Source organism: Lampris incognitus, chromosome 12 (assembly GCF_029633865.1).
Source record: "Lampris incognitus isolate fLamInc1 chromosome 12, fLamInc1.hap2, whole genome shotgun sequence".
Lineage (NCBI taxonomy): Eukaryota > Metazoa > Chordata > Actinopteri > Lampriformes > Lampridae > Lampris > Lampris incognitus.
The window spans coordinates 7,155,962-7,178,423 of NC_079222.1; the positions used below are offsets into that span (position 1 = coordinate 7,155,962).

Genomic DNA, 22,462 nt, shown 5'->3' on the forward strand with positions numbered 1-22,462 from the left:
TTCTATTTTCTCCTCTTCTCCTTTCTCTTCTTTTCTCCCCTTCTCTTTTCTCATCTTGTCTCATTTCTCCTCTTATTTTCTCCTCTTCTCTTTTATTCTTGTCTCTTACATCTGCTTTTCTCTTCATTGTCCTTCTTTTTCTCCTCTCATTTCCCATATCTTCTCTTCTCGTGCGTTCACTCTTCAGCTCTGCTCCTTTCCTTTTCTATTCCGTCCCTGTTCTGTTCCAGTCTGTTTTCTATTCTTTTCAACTATTCTACTCATCTGTGTGCTCTTCTGTCCATTCTGTTCCTCATGTGTTACCTGTGCTCTTCCGCACTATTATATCTGTTCTTTTTCTATTCATTTTCTTTTTCCTTTCTAATCTATTCTGTCCTATTCACTTGTACACGTGCGCCCTTATTGAATTTAATATACTAAATCTTGACTTGTACCATGTTCATATATATATATATATATATATATATATATATATATATATATATATCTGTGTGTGTGTGTGTGTATACATATATGTGTGTATATATATATATATATGTGTGTGTGTGTGTGTATATATATGTGTGTGTATGTATATACATAGATGTATAAATATGTGTGTGTGTATATATACATATATGTATATATGTGTGTGTATGTGTGTGTATGTATGTGTGTATGTGTGTGTGTATATATATATATATATATATATATATATATATAATTTGTCTCCCATGTCACATGTTTTGGGTACTTTGGTCATGTGGTGGATCTGGATCGTCCCTGTGTGTTCATGTATATTCGTGTCCCCACATGAACGTCTGGACGCTGCATAAACGCCAAGTCAAACCTCAGACCGAATTCAGCACATTGACTGGAGATCCCCAGAACACACAAACTCTTCCTCTTCTTCTTTTTCTCCCCTTTTCACCCAAATTGTACTCGGCCAACTACCCCACGTTTCCGAGCCGTCCCGGTCGCTGCTCCGCCCCCTCTACCGACCCGGGGAGGGCTGCAGACTACCACGTGCCTCCTCCCATACACGTGGAGTCGCCAGCCGCTTCTTTTCACCTGACAGTGAGGGGTTTCGCCGGGGGGACGTAGCGGGTGGGAGGATCACGCTATTCCCCCCCGAACAGGCGCCCCAACCGACCAGAGGAGGCGCTAGTGCGACGACCAGGACACATACCAACATCCGGCTTCCCACCAGCAGACATGGCCAATTCTGTCTGCAGGGACGCCCGACCAAGCCGGAGGTAACACGGGGATTCGAACCGGCGACCCCCGTGTTGGTAGGCAACGGAACAGACCGCCACGCGACCCGGACGCCCCTATTTAAATGTTATTCTAGGACTCAGATTTGTTCAGATAAACTTTTTGCGGCGTATCCCTGTGTACATATCTGCACATAAGTTTTGTGTGTGTGTGTGTGGTTGGTTGGTTGGTTGGTTGGTTACAGGGGGGGAGTACCAGATCCCTGTCAGTGCATTGGTGTGTCGCCATGACAGCCAGCAGAAGGCTGCTGGGTAATTGAAAAGCAGGGGACACCAGCGCCTGCCGCCCCATGACCTCGAACTGAGAAGCCTCTCATTGATTTCTCCAGAGAGAGAGATGGTAGATAGAAGGTAAGCAGAGAGAGAAAGACAAGATGGGACGAAAGGAGAGAGAGAGACAAGGAAGGGGGGACGTAGAGAGGGAGGAGAGTGCTATATGGGGAGAAGGTAGAATGATGGAGTGTGTGTGTGTGTGTGTGTGTGTGTTCCTGTACTTCTGTCTTTGTGAAGACTAGTTGGGAGTTTTCAACCATCAGAGTCAGGACATTATTGTAAAGTGAGTACATTCTGCTGGTCCTCACTCCGTTAAAGGTCTATTGTAGGGTTTCGGGTTAGAATTAGGATTAGGTTAAAGTTAGTGTAACCGGTTATATTCTTGCCCGGTGCGGGATTCGATACGGGGTTTACTGCACCACAAGGCGACATCGCTAACCGCTCGGCTAAAGGGTCAGACCCGTTAGCTAGGGGGCTAACGTGTCTTATTAGTAGTTTACATTAGGTTAAGGTTAGGGTTAAGGCCTAGACGGATGAACAGAGACAATGAGGAATCCTCACAAAGGTATGCTACAAATGCACAGCAAGGGACCCAATGGAATGGGACAGTGAAAGAGAACTGGATCCATAGGATTTGCAGAGAGAGTACAAAGTTAACTTTAATCTCTCCATGCTGAAGTCTTCCTCTATTTGTTTTGAGTGACTGATTCATTCGTTCAGTTTTTCAACCTCACATCCCTCCACCCAAATTCCTTTCCTCTCCCCCTTCCGTCACTCTTTACTACTTTACTGAACGTGAGCTGTTTAATGCAGCTTACATGGTCCTGAACCCCACATGGTCCTTTTTCCAGTGGGTGTACCGTGTTTAAAGCTGCTGTGAGGGGATGGACTTCGGCACGGTGGCCCAGTGGTCAGCACTGCTGCCTCGCAGCAAGAAGGTCCTGGGTTCGAACCCCAGGCCGTCCCAGGTCCTTTCTGTGTGGAGGTTGCGTGTTCTCCCCGTGTCTGCGTGGGTTTCCTCCCACCATCCAAAAGGCACGCACGTTAGGGTTAATACTCCTGCCTGTGCCCCTGAGCAAGGCAGTGGAAAGAAGAACCGGAGTTGGTCCCTGGGCGCTGCAGCTGCTGTCTGTCTACCTGCCTCCGCCTAACTGTCTGTCTCTTCCGTGTTCTTATTGTCTTCCTGTCTCGATGTTGTGGGAAAAAGCCTGGAACCGTAACAGGGGTTTCTTCTTCTTCTTCTTCTTCGGTACTGGGGCGCCTGGAATTTCTTCTTCTTCGGTGGGAAACATCAATACGACTTTGATTCAGCGAGGTGCAGTCACAGTATGAAGCTAGCTAACTGCTGAGTAGGCCTACGGGGGTAGATCAGCAGCCAACAGACTTTAGAAACGGACTCTACAAAGCAAAAGGGACCTTTAAGGGACCCGTAGTTCATCAAGAAGACCCTTTGATGAATAAAGAAGTCATGACGCCTGAATGTACTTCCATATGCCTCTTTAACACGAGTCAGTATTTGATATAACCCTTGGAGAATATATTGGATCCTTTGCAACCTTAAAAGAACACCCCCCCCCAAAAAAAAAATCATTAGCTTTCCAGGTTTGCCCCCCCCCCCATAGTGAAAGAAGAGACAATAATACCCTTATGCTAATCCTCCAGTAGGTGCTAGCCAAGGCTGTGTTTATTGATAGCTCTTGCGTTCGGGGACCACCTTTGTTCTGTTTGGACCCTGTGGTCAGAATTTGTCGTAAAAGGAATTTTCACCAGTGGGTTTTTTTTTTTTTGCATGTGTAATCAGAACCGACGAGTGATGGAGAAGACTGGACTGGAGCAGTACAATCCTCACGGTGTACTGTATTGACGGGGAAATCGGCGTTCTCCTGCGCACAGGCTTTCCCACAGTGCCTACACGTACCAGAATGCATTGCGCGTAAGCCTCTGTATCGCGTATGTTCGATCGTTTCAAGTTGTGGACGTAACTTGATATGCACAACTTGAAACTTCCCCCCCCCCCCGTTTGCTGGCAGGGTGCGGGTGGAAGTTGTGTCGACACTTCTGCGCATGTCGTTGACACTTATCCATGGTGAATCTCGCCTGCGTCGCGAAAAATATGCCATTGTCACTAGCGCGCGCCAGCCAACAGGAAACCGGTATGACCGCTTCAGTAGAAACCGGAAGTCAGTGGACTACAGTCATGCGCAGAGCCGGGGGGGTGCTTTCACTGGCGCTCCAGAGATGCGGAAACGATCTGGAACAACCGCAGATGTTTTCCATGTCCTATCTCTGTTGCCGATAAACAGAGATAAGGCTGAAAATATGTGAATTTTCCATTTAAATGAAAAAAAATTTCACTTTTACTATTGTCTTTATGCTTGCTCAAAAATCCACTTTTACTATTCAGATATCGTTCAGGAATTAAATATATATATATATATATATATATATATATTTCATGTTTAAGGATTACACACGGTGCTTCCAGTGAAATGAAAAGCTAAGTTGTGGATGTTCTCTACTGTCAAACTTAAAATGGGAGGAAGATAGTTAAATAAATACATCTATCTATCTATCTATCTATCTATCTATCTATCTATCTATCTATCTATCTATCTATCTATCTATCTATCTATCTATCTAAATATACATACATACATACAAACATATACATACATACATATACGTATATATATATTTTTTGGCTGCTCCCGTTAGGGGTTACCACAGTGGATCATCAATTTCCAACTCTTTCTGTCCTTTGTGTCTTCCTCTGTCACGCCAACCACCTCTTTGTCCTCTCTCACCACATCCATAAACCCCCTCTTTGGCCCTCCTCTTTTCCTCTTCTCCATCTTCAGCATCCTTCTCCCAATATACCCAGCATCTCCCCTCCACACATGTCCAAACCATCTCAATCTCACCTCTCTTGCTTTGTCTCCAAGCCGTCCAACCTGAGTTGTCCCTCTAATATACTCGTTCCTAATCCTGTCCTTCATCACTCCCAATGAAAATCTTAGCATCATCACCTCTGCTGCCTCCAACTCCACCTCCTTTTTGTCAAGTGCCGCTGTCTCCAAACCGTACAACATAGCTGGTCTCACTACCATCTTGTAAACCTTCCCTTTAACTCTTGCTGGTACCCTTCTGTCACAAATCACTCTTGACACTCTTCTCCACCCACTCCACCCTGTCTGCACTCTCTTCTTCAACTCTCTTCTGCACTGCCCGTTACTTTGAACAGTTGACCCTAAGTATTTAAACTTATTCACCTTCGTCACCTCTACTCCTTGCATCCTCACCATTCCACTGTCCTCCCTCTCGTTTATGCATATGTATTCTGTCTTGCACCTACTGACTTTCACTCCTCTTCTCTCCAGTGCATACCTCCACCTCTCCAGGCTCTCCTCAACCTGCACCCTACTCTCGCTACAGATCACAATGTCATCCGCAAACATCATAGTCCACAGAGACTCCTGCCTGATCTCGTCCGTCAACCTGTCCATCACCAATGCAAACAAGACAGGGCTAAGAACTGATCCTTCACGTAATCGCACCTCCACCTTGACCCCTCCATCCATCATTCCTACCGCTCACCTCACCACTGTCACACTGCCCTCATACATATCTTGCACCACTCCTGCATACTTCTCTGCCACTCCTGACTTCCTCATACAATACCACACCTCCTCTCTCGGCTCCCTGTCATATGCTCTCTCTAAATCCACAAAGACACGAAGTGCCTCCCTCTGGCCTTCTCTATACTTCTCCATCAACATTCTCAAAGCAAACATCACATCTGTGGTGCTCTTTCATGGCATGAAATTATACTGCTGCTCGCTAATCGTCACCTCTCCTCTTAACCTAGCTTCTATTACTCTCTCCCATATCTTCATACTGTGGCTGATCAACTTTATCCCTCTGTAGTTACTACAGGTCTGCATATCACTCTTATTCTTGAACTTCGGTACCAGTATGCTTCTTCTCCACTCCTCAGGCATCCTCTCACTTTCCAAGATTGTGTTAAACAATCTAGTTAAAAACCCCACTGCCATCTCTCCTAAACACCTCCATGTCTCCACAGGTACGTCATCTGGACCAACTGCCTTTTCAATTTTCATCCTCTTCATAGCTGCCCTCACTTCCTCCTTGCTAATCCGCCGCACTTCCTTATTTACTATCCCCACACCATCCAGCCTTCTCTCTCTGTCATTTTCTTCATTCATCAGCTCCTCAAAGTACTCCTTCCACTTTCTCAACACGCTCTCCTCGCGCATTTCCATCTCTGTCCTTGATCGCCCTAACCTGCTGCACATCCTTCCCAGCTCGGTCCCCCTATCTAGCCAATCGGTACAGTTACAGTCCTGTAGCAAACTCTTGAGTATTACAAGTGATTGGTCATTCAACTGTGGTTTCTGGTCAGATTTGGCTTGATAGTTAATCCAGTGAATCTGAAAAATATCACACTCTCCGACATCACCAGACAAGAAATGTGTTAAAACTAATTCGAAAATCAATAACTCTACAAGGACCAGAGAGCCATTTTGAGGCTTCATGTAAATCTATTCAGTCAACCCTTCGTTTACCATGCTGAAAATCTAATCCTTATCTCGATGAGTGTTGCATCATTTCCTGTTAGTGCTTGAACAGTTAGTAGTGTAAACTACTAATAAGACACGTTAGTCCCTAACTAAGGGGTCTGACCCTTCAGCCGAGCGGTTAGTGATGTCGCCTTGTGGTGCAGTACACCTCGTATCGAATCCCGCACCGGGCAAGAAAATAACCGGTTACAGTAGGTTCATTTCTGACGTAGGCTACAAACTGTCAAAATAGTAGATTATGACGATTAATACATAATAGACGCCATTTAGTGTAACTGTATAGTAAGGCTGGACTCGAATGTAACCGGTTATTTGCTTGCCCGGTGCGGGATTCGATACGGGGTGTACTGCACCACAAGGCGACATCGCTAACCGCTCGGCTAAAGGGTCAGACCCGTTAGCTAGGGGCTAACGTGTCTTATTAATACTTTACACTACTAATTGTCAAAATAGTAGATTATGACGACTAATACGTAATAGACGCCATTTAGTGTAACCGTATAGTAAGGCTGGACCCGAACGTCCGTCGGGTAGGTGTTCGGGTTCAATTTTGGGATTCCGATATTCAGTTTTTTGTTTTGTTTTTTGCTTCATGTAGGCTATCAATAAAGTCGAACTGAAAAACTCAAAAAAATAAAAACCGTCAGCCCATTCTTGTGCTATAGTTATACTTTGTAATTGCGCTGTGGAAATTAAACCGTCTCCGCCGCGGCGTCTGACGTCCCTCCACGCGCGGCAGTGACGTCACGCTTCGGTCCACCTCGGCCCGTTGGAGGGAAGATGAAATGCGGAAGAGCGCAGCCGTGTGGCGACGCTTTAAGTTGAGCCTGAGATATGACGTGAAACTGTCCTACCACGGTGGCACGACGAGCATGATAAACCCCCTGAATGCTGTAAGTAGTAGGCTATTCTTACACGGTGTGGAAAAACAAAAACAAAATAAAACCGAGGCTATGCTAGCTAGCAAACTTAGCTTAGCTCGTCTGTTTTCCAGCCGCCATTATCAAGCGTCTTTTACCCGCCGTTTAAACGGTAACGTTACACATGATAAAAAAAGACCGAGACTATGCTAGCAAGCTAACTTAGCTTAGCTCGTCTGTTTTCCAGTCGCCATTATCAAGCTGCTTTACCCGCCGTTTAAACGGTAACGTTACACATGATAAAAAAAGACCGAGACTATGCTAGCTAGCTAACTTAGCTTAGCTCGTCTGTTTTCCGGTCGCCATTATCAAGCGTCTTTTATCCGCCGTTTAGACGGTAACGTTTACACATGATAAAAACGTGCACTTGCTTTGCTCGGAAAAATAGTTGCAACCGATCCGAATAGTTAAAATAAAACGGAAGTAATATGGGGAGCTGTAGTACAGTGTTTCTCAACCGGGGGTCCGCGGACCCCTAGTGGTGCGTGGTGTAATTGCAAGGGGTCCGTGAAAATAAAACATCTTTAAGAAAAAGATCCTATGACATTTATACAAATAGGATTATTTTACTCAAATGTGACTGAGACCTTTATCTACCTAAACTATAAAGGGTAACAGGACTTTTTTCTCTAATTACATCTGTTTCACAAGTGTAATTTATTGTATTTTAATAAGAGATCTCGCTCCCGTTTGCATTGTTAAAAGTTACTGCATAAAAATTCTGTTGTTACATGTATCTGAAAGTTACTGAATACATATTCTGTTTTGTTACATATATCTGAAAGTTACTGAATACATATTCTGTTGTTACATATATCTGAAAGTTACTGAATACATATTCTGTGTTGTTACATATATCTGAAAGTTACTGCATAAGAATTCTGTTTTGTTAACTATATCTAAGTTACAACTGAAAGCTCTTATTTTTGCCCCAAAGAGTGAATAAATGCTATAATGCAATTTAAAATACAGTTTCTACTGTTTCTATCAAATTGCAACCCCCCTCCCCCAAGATCAGGTGGAGGGGTCCTCAGGGTAGATCAAAAATACGCAGGGGGTCCAGGACCCCAAAAAGGTTGAGAACCACTGCTGTAGTATATAGTGCCGCGCACTGATACTGAGACGGAAGTTGGTGACACGGAGGTGGAGTAACTCGGTTAATTTAGCTCAGTGTGTGATTGGTCCGGCCATGTGTTCGGTTGCACGGCCGACGTTAAAAAAGGTCATGTCGTGCAGTGGAAGTCAAGCCTGTGGATAGTCAGCAGATAAGTCGAGCCTTCCGGTCATGTAAAAGTAATAAAACTATAACATGGTGCCGGAAGTCGGTCCAGTTCGTCACTATACGGAAGTTGAATCGAGAGACAACAGAGTTTTCTACTAGCTGAAAGCTAAGCTAGCGCTGCGGCGTACAGCCAAGGAAAGGTGAGCCACCGTCTGAAGATGGACCAGAACGACCAAGACGGTCATTATGACCGTTTTGGATTGTCAAAGTTTAATAACTTGTCCTTTATAATTCTGTTATCCTCTTTCAATGTTGTATTGTGTAAATTGCGTGAACACAACATCCATTGCACGCTGTCCGTCTTGGGAGAGAGATCCCTCCTCTGTTGCTCTCCCAGAGGTTTCTTCTTAGTTTTTCTCCCTGTTAAAGTGTTTTTTTAGGGAGTTTTTCCTTATCCGATGAGAGGGTCTAAGGGCAGGATGTTGTGTTGCTGTTAAGCCACTGAGGCAAATTTGTAATTTGTGATATTGGGCTATACAAATAAAATTGATTTGATTTGAGGAAGAAAAAAAAAGACAACAGACCTGCCGCTCCCCAAATGCTCCTAAAATTGCATATATTTGCATTAAAATGAGTTTTAGATCAATTGCACAAAAAAGGTATGGTGTGGTCTACCTGAAATGACCATGACCGGTCAAAATGACCGCACGTAATTTGCGCGTTATGTCCCCCTTTATGACGTGTGTTGGTCACATCATTTCCTTCGCAAAGTTTGCCCTGTCTTAGAAAGCGCATTGCCCTGTCCTAGGAAAAAAAACAAAAAAAAAACAAAAAACTAGCGTTCTCCAGTGCAGAGTAATAGTCTAAACTTGATTTCTGATTATTGCCAACCCGTTTCAGACGCACCATGACTACCACTGCAGTATTTACAGGCGTTGGACAGTGGCCATTTTAAATTGTTTGAAAATTAGTATTAAAGTTGTTAAAATGTTAATTTTGGTCTCCGTCGTTTCTTAACAGACATACTAACATAGGTAATGAATCAATATCTCAGTTGGGTATTTATCTTGACAGAGACTGTGGGCGGTCATTTTGACAGCCCATGGTCGTTCTAGTGGTTTTTAAGTTCCGGTTGTTGTTTGGGACTGTTTCAATGTTTATTTTCAGTTTTTTTTTTTTTTTTTTTTTTTTTTTTTTTACATTTCACGTTTAATAGATCTTGTTACGTTTGTTAGATTAGCAATATATGTTTTCCGTTTTGTTTTTCAGGTAATATTTTCACTTTTTCGATTTTGCTATTCAAGTTCGACCATGTCTCTTTGAAGTTTAAATTGTTTAAAAATAATATTATAGTTGTAAAGATGTTAATTTTGGTGTCAGTCGTTTCCTAACAGACCTACTAACATGAAATGTGTTAATATCTCAATTACGTATTTATCCCTACAGAATATAGAGTTTAAAAACCAATTTGACTGCCCATGGTCATTTTAGGTAGGAGTGAAATCCCAGTCGTTCTAGTGTTGCCGCTGGTGCTGACAGGCAATTTCGGGGAAAATTGGAGACGATGGGAACAGTGCCTCCAAATATACATGAGTGGTGCAGATCATAAGGAAGATAAGGTAAAAGTAGCCATTTTAGTGCATGCACTAGGCGAGGAAGCTCTCAATGTGTATAACACACTTGATATTGATGAAGAAGAGACTAAAAAAAATTCTAGCAGCTTTCAGAGCCTATTGTCAGCCCAAGAAAAACACGGTGTTTATAAAGACATCAGTTTTTGCCACACTCTATGTCAGAATCAGGCGAAAGAGTAAAGAAATCAGGCGAAAGAGTAAAGGCTGTCCATTTGGCGTCTCGGAAAATGACATGATCAGAGACAAGATTGTATGAATTGGTCAGTATGAATTAGCAACACCTGAAAGGGAGACTTTTAAAAGAACCAAATCTTACATTAGAAAAGGCCATAGGCAAAGGTCATGCTGCTGAGACTGCTAAAGCGCAAATACAAGCAATGGGTGCAGCTTCCCAGGAGAGAGCTGTACATGCAGTGCATAAAACCAAAAAACAAAAGGACAGTCAACCATGGAATAAAGGACGAAAACAGCCAGTTCAATACACACAGAACAAGAGACAAGGGAGCACATGCAGGAAATGTGGAAAATCACACAAGCCAAGGCAATGTCCAGCATATGGTGCATCCTTGCCATAATTGTTGAATGCAGAACCGCTATGCAAAGATGTGCATGTCAGGCAAAGCAAAGCATGGAAGGACAATACATGAAGTGAATCCTGCAATAGATTGCCTATTTACACCCGCTTCCTGTGTGGGAAGATGACGGCGTGAATTCACATTTGCGGCATCCTCACCCAGTACTGTCCATGCAGTGTCTTTGTCCACGTCTGCATCTAAGTTTTGTCTTTGATGGCAGGGAGAGCTTGGTCTGCTGCATTCTGTGGGCCAGGGACCACGGCCTTGCCTGGAGTTGAGCCTGAGGAGGTAACACCAAGGGCGTTCTGGCAGGATGCGATGCGGATGCAGGGCAATCTAAGCTAACTGCTAGCCCATGCAGACCAGCAGTTCCGATAACACCAAGGGCGATCTGGCGGTGGCCTCACCTGGCGTTGACTGTGGTGTTTTTGATGTGGTTGTGTGGAGTGCGGGAGGTGTGTCGAGGGTGCTTGTTTGGGAGAGCTGGCGCTGGATCAGCTGGGAGGGCTTGGTGTGCTTCGTCCGGTGGACCCAGGGACCACGGCCCCTGCCTGGAGCTGCGCCCGAGGAGGAAACACCAAGGGTGGTCTGACAGGACGTGGAAGCTGGGCGGGCTAGGCAAACTGCTAGCCCATGCAGACCGGCGGTTCCAACAGTCATCCTGGTGGGTGTTTGTTCCCTTGGACAGTGATTTTTCTTTTTTTGTTGTTTAGTTTGGATATGTGTTAGTTTGCATATGTGTGCTCTTGCAGTTTTTCGATTTGTTTTTGTCTTTGTTGTACTGCTGTGGGCTGGGGAAAACGATATTTCGTTTCATTTCATGTACTCAAGTACATGAAATGCAAGTATGCAAGTACATGCAAGTACGCAAGTACATGAAATGAAATGACAAATTAAGTGTTCCTGATTCCTCCTGATTCCTGATTTATTGGAACAGTGAACATTAATCAGCTAGACCCTCAAGCTGACAAATCGTGGTACTCTGAGGTAAATGTAGACAATATATCTGTCAAGTTCAAGAAGCAGAGGCCAGTGTCCTGTCACTGAGGATGTTTAAGTCCATGAAAAGGAAGGCTAGGTGTAAATGGTGAGCACACCTACTACTACAGCCCACAAGAACAGTGCTGGTCACATATGGAGGGATGAGACTGAGGCCAGAAGGGTAACTCACTCTCAAGCACTCCACACCCAAGGCTCAAGTGAGTCTACCATTTTATGTAGTTAGGCACTCCTCCATACCCATTCTAGGGAGAGAGGCGTGTGAAGAAAAAGGGTGGACATTAACACACTGGACGTGAAACATCCAACAACAAAAGAGCAGCTGATAGCTCAGCACTCAACTGTCTTTGAAGGTCTGGGAGCGTTCTCTGGAGAGTATCACATCCACACGGACCCCAAGGCTACACCAAAGCTGCAGAAAAATACCACTGGCAGTAATGGACAGACTCAAAGCCACTCTGGACAATCTGTTACAAGCTGATGTGATTGCCCAGGTAACTAAACCAACACCATGGATGAATAGCCACGTAGTCACTGAAAAAGAAAGACAAAAAGAAGTTACAGGTTTGCTTGGACCCCATTGATTTGAACAAAGCAATACTAAGACAGCTTTACTCAATTCCTACAACTAATGAAGTTTTGAGCAAACTTGCTGGTAAGAAAATATTCACAGTGCTCGATGAAAAGGATGGCTCCTGGCAAGTAAAGCTAGACAAGGAGTCATCACTACTGTGCACATTTAGCACACCATTGGGGAGATATCGGTTCAAACGCCTACCATTTGGAATAGAGTCAGCAAGTGAAGTCTTCCAGCAACGCAACTGTGAAACATTCGGAGACATCCAAGGAGTTCACATCATCGCTGATGACATGCTCATCGCTGCATCTACAGAAAGAACATGATGAGATAATACAGAAGGTGATAGCCAGAGCTAAAGAGGCCAACCAATGTGAAATTCAACAAAGAAAATAGTATAAGGTGAGCACTGTAAACTACATGGGCCACATTGTCACTAGAGAGGGTGTTAAGACAGATGAGGCAAAAGTTAAGGCCATTGCTGAGATGCTGCCACCTACTGACAAAGCAGGACCACAGCAAATTCTTGGCATGATAAAATACCTAGTGCAGGATATCCCTTGGCTCAAAGTTGGGGCTGACTGACATCTTTGAAATAGAAGGTTAGTCATTTCTCTTGATAGTAGACTACCTCTCAAAATACCCAGCGGTACTGAGCATTAAGGACAAGACATCACACACTGTGATCAGCAAGATGAAATCGGTCTTCTCTAGAATAGGAATACTGTAAGAGATAGTGTGTGACCATGTTGCATTTGCACGTCAGGAAATGAGAAACTGCAATGTCATGGAGCATAAAACTCATTCACTCCAGTCTGGGTTATTCACAATCAAATGGACTAGCTGAGAAATCAGTGAAATCAGTGAACCTTGTGCCGAAGAAAGTGCAACAAACAAACACAGACCCCCATCTCGCACTTCTCACCCTGAGGAACACGCCTGTAACAGGCATGGAGTTGGGGCTGCAACGATTAGTCGACATAATCGACGACGTCGATCATAAAAACTCGTCGACGCAGAATTTTAGCTTCGACGCGTCGTATAAAAACAATCAGAGCCAGTAACGTTAACTCAAAACCGCACAAATGTTCATTTGTAACTGCAATGCCCTATAGGAAGTGCTGGGGGCAGTATCGCTTCCATCGTCTGATATAACTGCATTTTGCATGAACGACGAAGAGAAGAAGAAAGCGTATGAACGATGGCGGAAAGGAGAGCGAATGAGGCTAATGAAGAGCAAAAACCAGCGAGACCGAGACTATCAAAAGTCTGGGAGTATTTCACAGATGACAAGCCAAAGAAGTCAGTTAAATGCAGAATATGCAAAGCCGAATTGGCATTCCACAGCAGCACTACGGCGATGCACGAGCATTTGAAACGCAAGCACCCTGGAGCCACGATGATTGCTACTTCGGATCATGGGTAAGTTTAGCTAGTTAGCCACAGTATCGTAATGTTTACGTTAGCTTAAGTTACATGTTGGAAAACAGAACGTCTCAAGGGTGATGCTTGCTAAGCGAACGCTATTTCAGTTATGTGGATTCTGCGTATCCACCAACGAGCTGTATGTAACATTAGCTAAACAGCACCAAGCTTGCAGCATAGCACACTACAGCTTAGAGTTGTTTAGCTCCGTCATTTATCACCGAGTGTCGTGTTTTTGCAGACTGGAGTATTAACTAGCTAAGTTAATATTGCTAACGTTAGCTAAATGTTAACGGGTTCTAACATTCACTGACTCTGCAGTAACTTACGCTATGAGCTCTAGGTTTCTTTTTTTTCAGTTGAAAAAAATTGAACTTTTTGGGCTAAAGCGCAGGCAAGACTGCAGAGACGGGGAACGTTAGCACCATCTAACATTAGCTAGCTATCTTACTTAGCTAGTCAATCTGCAGTCTGCAAAAACACGACACGGTGCTAACGTGAGCTGTCTGTAGCCTAGACAGTCAACTAGCTTTCACAGTGCGCTCTAATCAGCTGTAGCTTGTCGTAGCGTTAGCTAGTTAGACTGGGTTGGAGCATATCAATAATTCAGTTGTAAGATATTTATTCATTTAAATGGTTTAATTGGTATTAGGCAGTACACTAAGATAAACTGATACCATAGCCTACAACTTGTGATGATAATTAATACAGCTTTCTGTTTTGTTCTCTTTCTATTTTAGTACTAAGCAAAGGCGTGTGGATGAGTTCATCCTGAAGAGAGGCTCATGCACCCCTCAAATGGCTGGAGTCTTAGCAGAGAGCATCCTCAACATGCTCGTCAATGACATGAGACCAATATCCATGGTTGAAGATGGGGGATTTAAGCAGATGGTCACCACATTCCATCCAGGTTACACCTTACCTTCCAGAACTCATTTTACTAAGCTTATGGAGGGAAAGTATGAAGCTACTTTTGGTAAGGTTAAAGATGCTCTCAAAGCAACCAAGAACAAGATTGCCCTGACAACTGATGCCTGGACCAGTGTCGCGACAGAGGCATATCTTGGCATCACCTGTCACTTTATAAGTGATGACTGGGAGCTCACTAGCTTCTGCCTTACAACCATGCCACTCGAAGAACGGCACACTGGACCCAACATTGCTGCATGGATTGAGCAGGCTGTGGAAAGGTTTGAGATCCCTCCAAGCAAGATTGTGGCAGTTGTTCATGACAATGGCTCCAATGTCGTACTGGCTGCAAACATCTTGCAGGAAAAACATGGGTGGGTGTCTATCCGCTGTGCAGGCCACACTTTACAGTTGGTGATCAATCGTGCACTGAAACACCCTCAGATCAGTAAAGCACTGGGAGCAGCGAGGTGTCTCGTCGAGCACTTTAAAAGGAGCGAGCTGGCTTCAAGCAAGCTTAAGACAAAGCAGAAACAGATGGGAACCCCGGAACACAAACTTGTCCAAGATGTCTCTACCAGGTGGAACAGCACCTATTATATGGTGACTCGCATGCTGGAACAGAGATGGCCACTGACTGCGACTCTGTCTGACCCGGCAGTAACACAGAGAGGGAAACAATACCTAGACCTCAAAGCTGATCAGTGGACCCTGCTAGATGAACTGGCCAAAGCTCTCCAGGCCTTTGAATGTGCCACTGTCTACTTGAGTGGTGAAAGCTATGTGACAGTCTCCGCCCTGCCTCCACTAGTCAGAGGGCTTTTGAAGTCCACCCACACTGCCTATAATACAGCTCCTGTGCAGGCCTTCCAGGCGGCTGCTTCAGAGGAGACCACTGCACGCTGGTCAAGAGAGGTCACCATCACAGATGATGACCCAAGCAAACAGATCATTGCAGCTGCACTAGACCCACGATTTCGAAAACTGAAATTCCTGACACCAGAGGAGAGGTTTACTGTTCAGAATAAAGTACAAGCTCTGGCCCTACAGTCCAAGGATGGGAGTACTGTGAATAACCAGCACACCAGTGGGAATGAAGAAGCCACAGCAGCATCAGCTGACAAGGATGCCACAGACTCAGCTGAGGGAACTCCAAATAGGTCTGTTTCAGCTCTCGATTCACTGCTTGGATGTGACTCAACAGACAGTGACAGTGAGACCAATGATGAACAGGATGCACGCAACCAAGCGATCAGTAATGAAGTGCTGATGTACTTCGGAGAGCAGCCCCTCTCAAAGACAGAAAGTCCCCTGTCTTGGTGGAAATTGAATGAGGCAAAGTATCCAACCCTTGCATCACAAGCCAAATCGTTTTTGTGTATTCCAGCTACTTCTACTCCCTCTGAGTGTCTCTTCTCAGCAGCTGGGAACATCGCCTCAAAGAAGAGAGCCAGCCTCACTCCAGAGCACGTCGACATGCTCACGTTCCTGCACTGCAATTTAAAGCATTTATGAACTGCATGAGATCAGAGTAAGACACACATATACACACACACAGCTCCTCTCACTCACACACAGCAAACAAAAGACCTACAAGTCTGTCTGATCTGACTCATCCTCCCCTCCTGTTGGAGATGGTGGAGCCTAGTGAGTGGATCCACGTCCCCCTCCTGGACCAGGTTAACAGCCCCATCAGAACCGCGGTGCTGGGGCAGAGGCTGCTATTTTGAGTTACTTTTAAAACATTATTTGCACATTATCTTTACGTTTTGACTTGCACTTTAATTTGCATTGTTTAATTTATTTACTTTGTTTTTATTATGATTGATAATGCATTGACTTTCATTTGTATTATTTAATGTATTTATTTAGTTTTCATTATGATTGATGATGCATTTGATTAAACAAGTAGCTCCAAAACAAGTTCCAAATTCAAATGTTTCATGAGTCATTATTTTAATTCGCTATGGGATCGTGTTATGTTAAGACAGAGACACAGGGCGACATTCACAGGTGTGCAGACTTAAGCATGTGAGGTAAAACATGCACTGGAGCCCGGAAGAGGATCCGCGCCCTCAGGAAGCAGAGATGGAGGGTGTGAAAGAAATAATCGTTAGATTAGTCGACTAATCGAAAAAATAATCGACAGATTAGTCGACTACCAAAATAATCGTTAGTTGCAGGCCTACATGGAGTACTCCCCAGCGCAAATGCTGATGGGCAGATCCTCAGAAGTACTGTACCGAGCACCAGCACAGTTCTCCATCCAGCAGTGCCCAAAGATGTACACTCAATTCTCCAAAATCTACGGAAAAGACTGCAGCAGTACTACAACAGAGGCGCAAAGCAGCTTCCAGAACTGTACCCAGGTAGTACTGTTCACATGGAGACAGCACAAGGTTGGCTTCCAGCTGTGGTCACTGCACAGAGAGGTGAACCACGTTCCTGTGACATAGTGACATCTTCAGGACAGCGCTACAGACGCAACAGATGCCATCTGAGGAAAACACCACCCAGCACTCAGATGAACTCAGAAACAGACTTAACAAATGACGAGCAAACCAACATACCAGATGCAGGTTACAGCAGAGAGTGTTGACATTGAGCTCTCATCCTCTTCAAGGCCAGCTCAAACCAGGAGTGGTCGAGTTATTCAACCATTGAGAGGTACAAAGATTTCCTGATAAGCCGGTTGTGAGAGTTGCGTTCCAACTATGCTCATTAAAAAAAGGAAAAAAATGTTCAAGAAGGAGATGGATCCTAAAGTTGACAAATCATGGTACACGGTTTGAAATGTTAGAATATTTTAAATATTTCCGGGAGCAGCTGAAACTAGTAGTAGTGGTAGAGAATATTTGAAATATTTTCTGTTAATTGCAGAGCGAAGACATAATATTATGCTCTCAGACACTGATTGTCATGTTTGACATTCCCAAAGTAGTGACAGAAGAGTTATAGATCATCTGTACTATTTGAGCAGCAAGTTCATTTGTTCTTATGTTAAAGCAAATGTGTGCATTAGACAGTAACAGTAATGAGACACAAAGTTCAGTCCTAAGCAGATCTTCGTTATAGCAATATTGAAGGGGAACTTTCATGTTGAGAAAGGAGGATGTAGTATTTAGTGCCGCACACTGATCCTGATACGGAAGTTGATGATGTGGAGGTGGAGTAACTCAGTTACTTTAACTCAGTGCGTGATTAGTCCAGCCATGCATTCAGTGTATGTGTATGCAGCACCTTTGTCATTGATAAAGTTCATCTCATGCAGTCAAAGTCAAGTCTGTAGATATTCATCAGATAAGTTGAGTCTTTCGGTCATATAAAACTATAACAGGAACATCTGGGGCTATGGCAATTATTGGCCTAAAAAAAGCCTAATAATAATTTTTTAGGGCTATCTCATTAAACATATTGTTGTTATAACAGATGTATGGGTGTTTTTGATCTCTGTTTCACTCTTGTTGGGTTCAGGTTGTAAAACGTTATAGGTTTAGGCGATTAGCTGACGGAATGCGGAACTGGAGTTGGCCCCGCCCACTGCTCCTAGTGTATAGGAAGGGTTAAATGCAGAGAACAGGTTTCATTTCAACGTATGTGAGATCTGAGGAATGACAATAAAGAAATTATAAATAATTGCATATCTTATAAATATAAATCTCAAATCTTGAATTTGATTTGATTTGATTTTGATATACTCTATTGATCCCTGTGGCGAAATTCCTCTCTGCATTTAACCCATCCTAGCTGTGTAGCTAGGAGCAGTGAGCAGCCGCCGTGCAGCGCCCAGGGACCAACTCCAGTTTGTCTTGCCATTCCACAGTCAAGGGCACAGACAGGAGTACTAACCCTAACATGTACACTACCGTTCAAAAGTTTGGGATCACCCAAACAATTTCGTGTTTTCCATGAAAAGTCACACTTATTCACCACCATATGTTGTGAAATGAATAGAAAATAGAGTCAAGACATTGACAAGGTTAGAAATAATGATTTTTATTTGAAATAAGTTTTTTTTACATCAAACTTTGCTTTCGTTAAAGAATCCTCCATTTGCAGCAATTACAGCATTGCAGACCTTTGGCATTCTAGCTGTTAATTTGTTGAGGTAATCTGGAGAAATTGCACCCCACGCGTCCAGAAGCAGCTCCCACAAGTTGGATTGGTTGGATGGGCACTTCTTTGAGCAGATTGAGTTTCTGGAGCATCACATTTGTGGGGTCAATTAAACGCTCAAAATGGCCAGAAAAAGAGAACTTTCATCTGAAACTCGACAGTCTATTCTTGTTCTTAGAAATGAAGGCTATTCCATGCGAGAAATTGCTAAGAAATTGAAGATTTCCTACACCGGTGTGTACTACTCCCTTCAGAGGACAGCACAAACAGGCTCTAACAGGTACTATTTAATGAAGATGCCAGTTGGGGACCTGTGAGGCGTCTGTTTCTCAAACTAGAGACTCTAATGTACTTATCTTCTTGCTCAGTTGTGCAACGCGGCCTCCCACTTCTTTTTCTACTCTGGTTAGAGCCTGTTTGTGCTGTCCTCTGAAGGGAGTAGTACACACCGGTGTAGGAAATCTTCAATTTCTTAGCAATTTCTCGCATGGAATAGCCTTCATTTCTAAGAACAAGAATAGACTGTCGAGTTTCAGATGAAAGTTCTCTTTTTCTGGCCATTTTGAGCGTTTAATTGACCCCACAAATGTGATGCTCCAGAAACTCAATCTGCTCAAAGAAGTGCCCATCCAACCAATCCAACTTGTGGGAGCTGCTTCTGGAAGCGTGGGGTGCAATTTCTCCAGATTACCTCAACAAATTAACAGCTAGAATGCCAAAGGTCTGCAATGCTGTAATTGCTGCAAATGGAGGATTCTTTGACGAAAGCAAAGTTTGATGTAAAAAAAATCTTATTTCAAATACAAATCATTATTTCTAACCTTGTCAATGTCTTGACTCTATTTTCTATTCATTTCACAACATATGGTGGTGAATAAGTGTGACTTTTCATGGAAAACACAAAATTGTTTGGGTGATCCCAAACTTTTGAACGGTAGTGTATGTCTTTTTTATGGTGGGGGAAACCAGAGCACCCGGAGAAAACCCACCGCAGACACGGGGAGAACATGCAAACGCCACACAAAGGACGACCTGGGATGACCCAAAGGTTGGGCAACCCCAGGGATCGAACCCAGGACCCTCTTGCTGTGAGGTAACAGAGCTAACCACTGCACCACCGTGCCTCTCACCACCCACCACCATCACTGGTGCTAGTATGCTGTTCCTGCGCTTCTGTTTCACAGCAGTTTCTTGGGCATTGTCATGGATTCGGAGACTATTATAATGAGAAATTATGTAGATCTATAATTTATCCATGATAAGAAAAAATTGTCACAAGCTGTTATGTCACAAAAAGTGCATAGATAGGAGCTCGTTCACCCAAATTCCTTGGGATTACAAACATGCATAAAACACACCAAACCTTTTGGAAAATGTTTTTTTATTAACAAGTAACAATAAAAACAACAATACCGTAGACTAACAGAGTCCTTAACAATTAATATCTTTAATCAAACCGAAAGAAACATGTCGCACCGCTATGCCATCCACCTCATTCAACAACGGAGAAATGTCTGGCTGACTCCTTCCCGAGTCATCCCCCCTCCCACCAAAGCTCAGAGTATTCGCTATTGATTACTAACGAAGCTTCGGAGCCCTAAAAATGGTATTCGGGACAGGCCTAGTGTATAGTATGGATTTGGGCTACAGCTTGTTTTTTGTTCAAGGTAGTGTGAGTCAACACGGTGGATGGTGTGGATGATCTGGTATTTGGTCCAGCAATGCTTTTTCTTTTTTCAGTCACCTTTAGTCAGTCAAACTTAATGCAGCAGCATGCAAGCTCATCGTGGCTTTTGTATTGACTGATGTTTACATCATAATTTTTGCCTCCGATTGTAGCCTATGAGGTTCTTTGAGGGAAACCCACGTAGATTAAATCCATGTTCCCCTTTTATACCCAAACCAACCATTGTCAGACCCTTGTAAAACTGGCTCATGAGATGACCAAGATGGTGGACCAAGGTCAGATGACTTGTCCTCCATCCACACCGATGACAAGCGTCACTGCCTCGGTGTGAAAGACATACCGATGTCACAGGTATTCAAGCGTAGGTAAACACTCTTTTTTAATCCAGAAATTTAAATGAATCTGGTAAATTTGCTGCTGATATGTTGCTGTCAGGCACAAAAGATGTAAATCAAGACAAGAGAAGTGTGGGGACTTGGAGGAAAGTGAGATCGAGAGAAAGAGTAAGCAGTCTGGCATCTTGAGTGATTACAGAGATAGAGGGGGCAAATGGAATGGGACGGGGGAGAGAGGAGAAGAGGGGTTAGATGAGTGATTAGAGAGAGAGAGAGAGAGAGAGAGAGATGAGAGGACAAGTTATACAGTTTTCACAGCATTTATCTGTTGAAAATGTCAGAAATATCATGTGTTGCTGGGTGCTGAAACAATCATCACCACTGAAGTATCAAGTGTAATATGGAGTCATTGGGGATAAATGGCGAGAGTGAGAGCAAGAGAGAGAGAAAGAGATGCAGAAAGAGGAGCACCCTATGCATTGCCTTTGTGCACTGCCTGTTGACACCTATGTCCTATCGGACTTGAACCTAGTTTTTGGCACTTACTTGCGTTGTTGTCCCCTGACTAGATCCGTGCTTGTGTTGTATTAACTCTCAAATGTACGTCACTTTGGATAAAAGCGTCTGCTGAGTGAAATTGTAACATTTTACTATCATCCATCCATCCGTTATTCAAACTGCTTATCCTGCTCTTGGGGTCACGGAGATGCTGGAGCCTATCCCAGCAGTCATTGGGCGGCAGGCGAGGAGACACCCTGGACAGGCCGCCAGACCATCACAGGCCTGACACACCCTCCTCCTCCGGGTGCTCCGGTTTCCTCCCACAGTCCATAGACATGTAGGTTAAGTGAATGGGCTGTACTAAATATACTATATAAATATAAAATGTACTATCATACATTTTATAAAAGAGTAAACTGGCCATCCTTGTCAGTGTGCAGGCTCTGTCGCTGGGTCTTAACAGTGCCGTGAACTGCCTTTATATTTGTGCTGTTATAACAAACAATAAAATGCAAGGTTTTCATAGCCTGCGATCCAATTTTTATTTATTTATTTGTTTGTTTGTTTTACATTTGATTATCCCCAAGGTTAGCACAAAGATGGACAGGGAATACTTTATGGTGTTACTACTTTGAACTGTCTGCAAAGACTCAAAAGTCCCTTATCTGACTGCCTGAGTTTAAAGCTTCTTTTTTTATTTAAGTGTTTATCCTTGATTTCTTTAGTTTTGGTGTATTTGGCATCATATGGTGGTCACAATACTACAAATCCCATTTTTCGATTCAAAATGGAAGTGATCCTAAACTTGCAGAAAGCGTTTTCATGTACTATTTCCAACTCACCGATTTTGGTGCAACACCAGCAAGATAGTCCAGCGGTAACGTGCTCATTTTGGAGAAAGACGACGGATCAACAATATCAAGGGACAATTTTTTTTGGGAATTTCCCCCCTTTTTCTAACCTATTGTACTTGGTCAATTGCTCCACTCCTCCGAGCCATCTCGGTCGTTGCTCCACCCCCTCTGCCGATCTGGGGAGGGCTGCAGACTATCACATGTCTCCTCCCATACTTGTGGGGTTGCCGGCCGCTTCTTTTCACCTGACAGTGAGGAGTTTTACCAGGGGGATGTAGCGGGTGGGAGGATCACACTGTTCCCCCCAGTTCCCCCTCCTCCCTGAATAGACGCCCCGATTGACAAGAAGAGGCGCTAGTGCAGGGGCCAGGACATATAGCCACATCCGGCTCCCCACCCACAGTGGGATTGTGTCTGTAGGGACGCCCGACCAAGCCGGAGATAACGCGGGGATTCGAAACGACAATCCCCGTGTTGTTTGGCAACTGAATAGACCACTACACTACCCGGATGCCCCCGTTATCTGACAATTTTAAGCAAATGTTCCGTAATTTTGAGCAACATTCTAAGCCACATAAAACATT

At 43.9% G+C, this 22,462-nt stretch overlaps 1 protein-coding gene across 1 annotated transcript in view; it reads left to right on the plus strand.

Annotated features, from left to right (window-relative positions):
* nars1 (asparaginyl-tRNA synthetase 1) overlaps nucleotides 1-22,462 on the plus strand; it is a 140,317-nt gene that overhangs the window by 69,066 nt on the left and 48,789 nt on the right. The gene's annotated exons all lie outside the window — the stretch shown is intronic.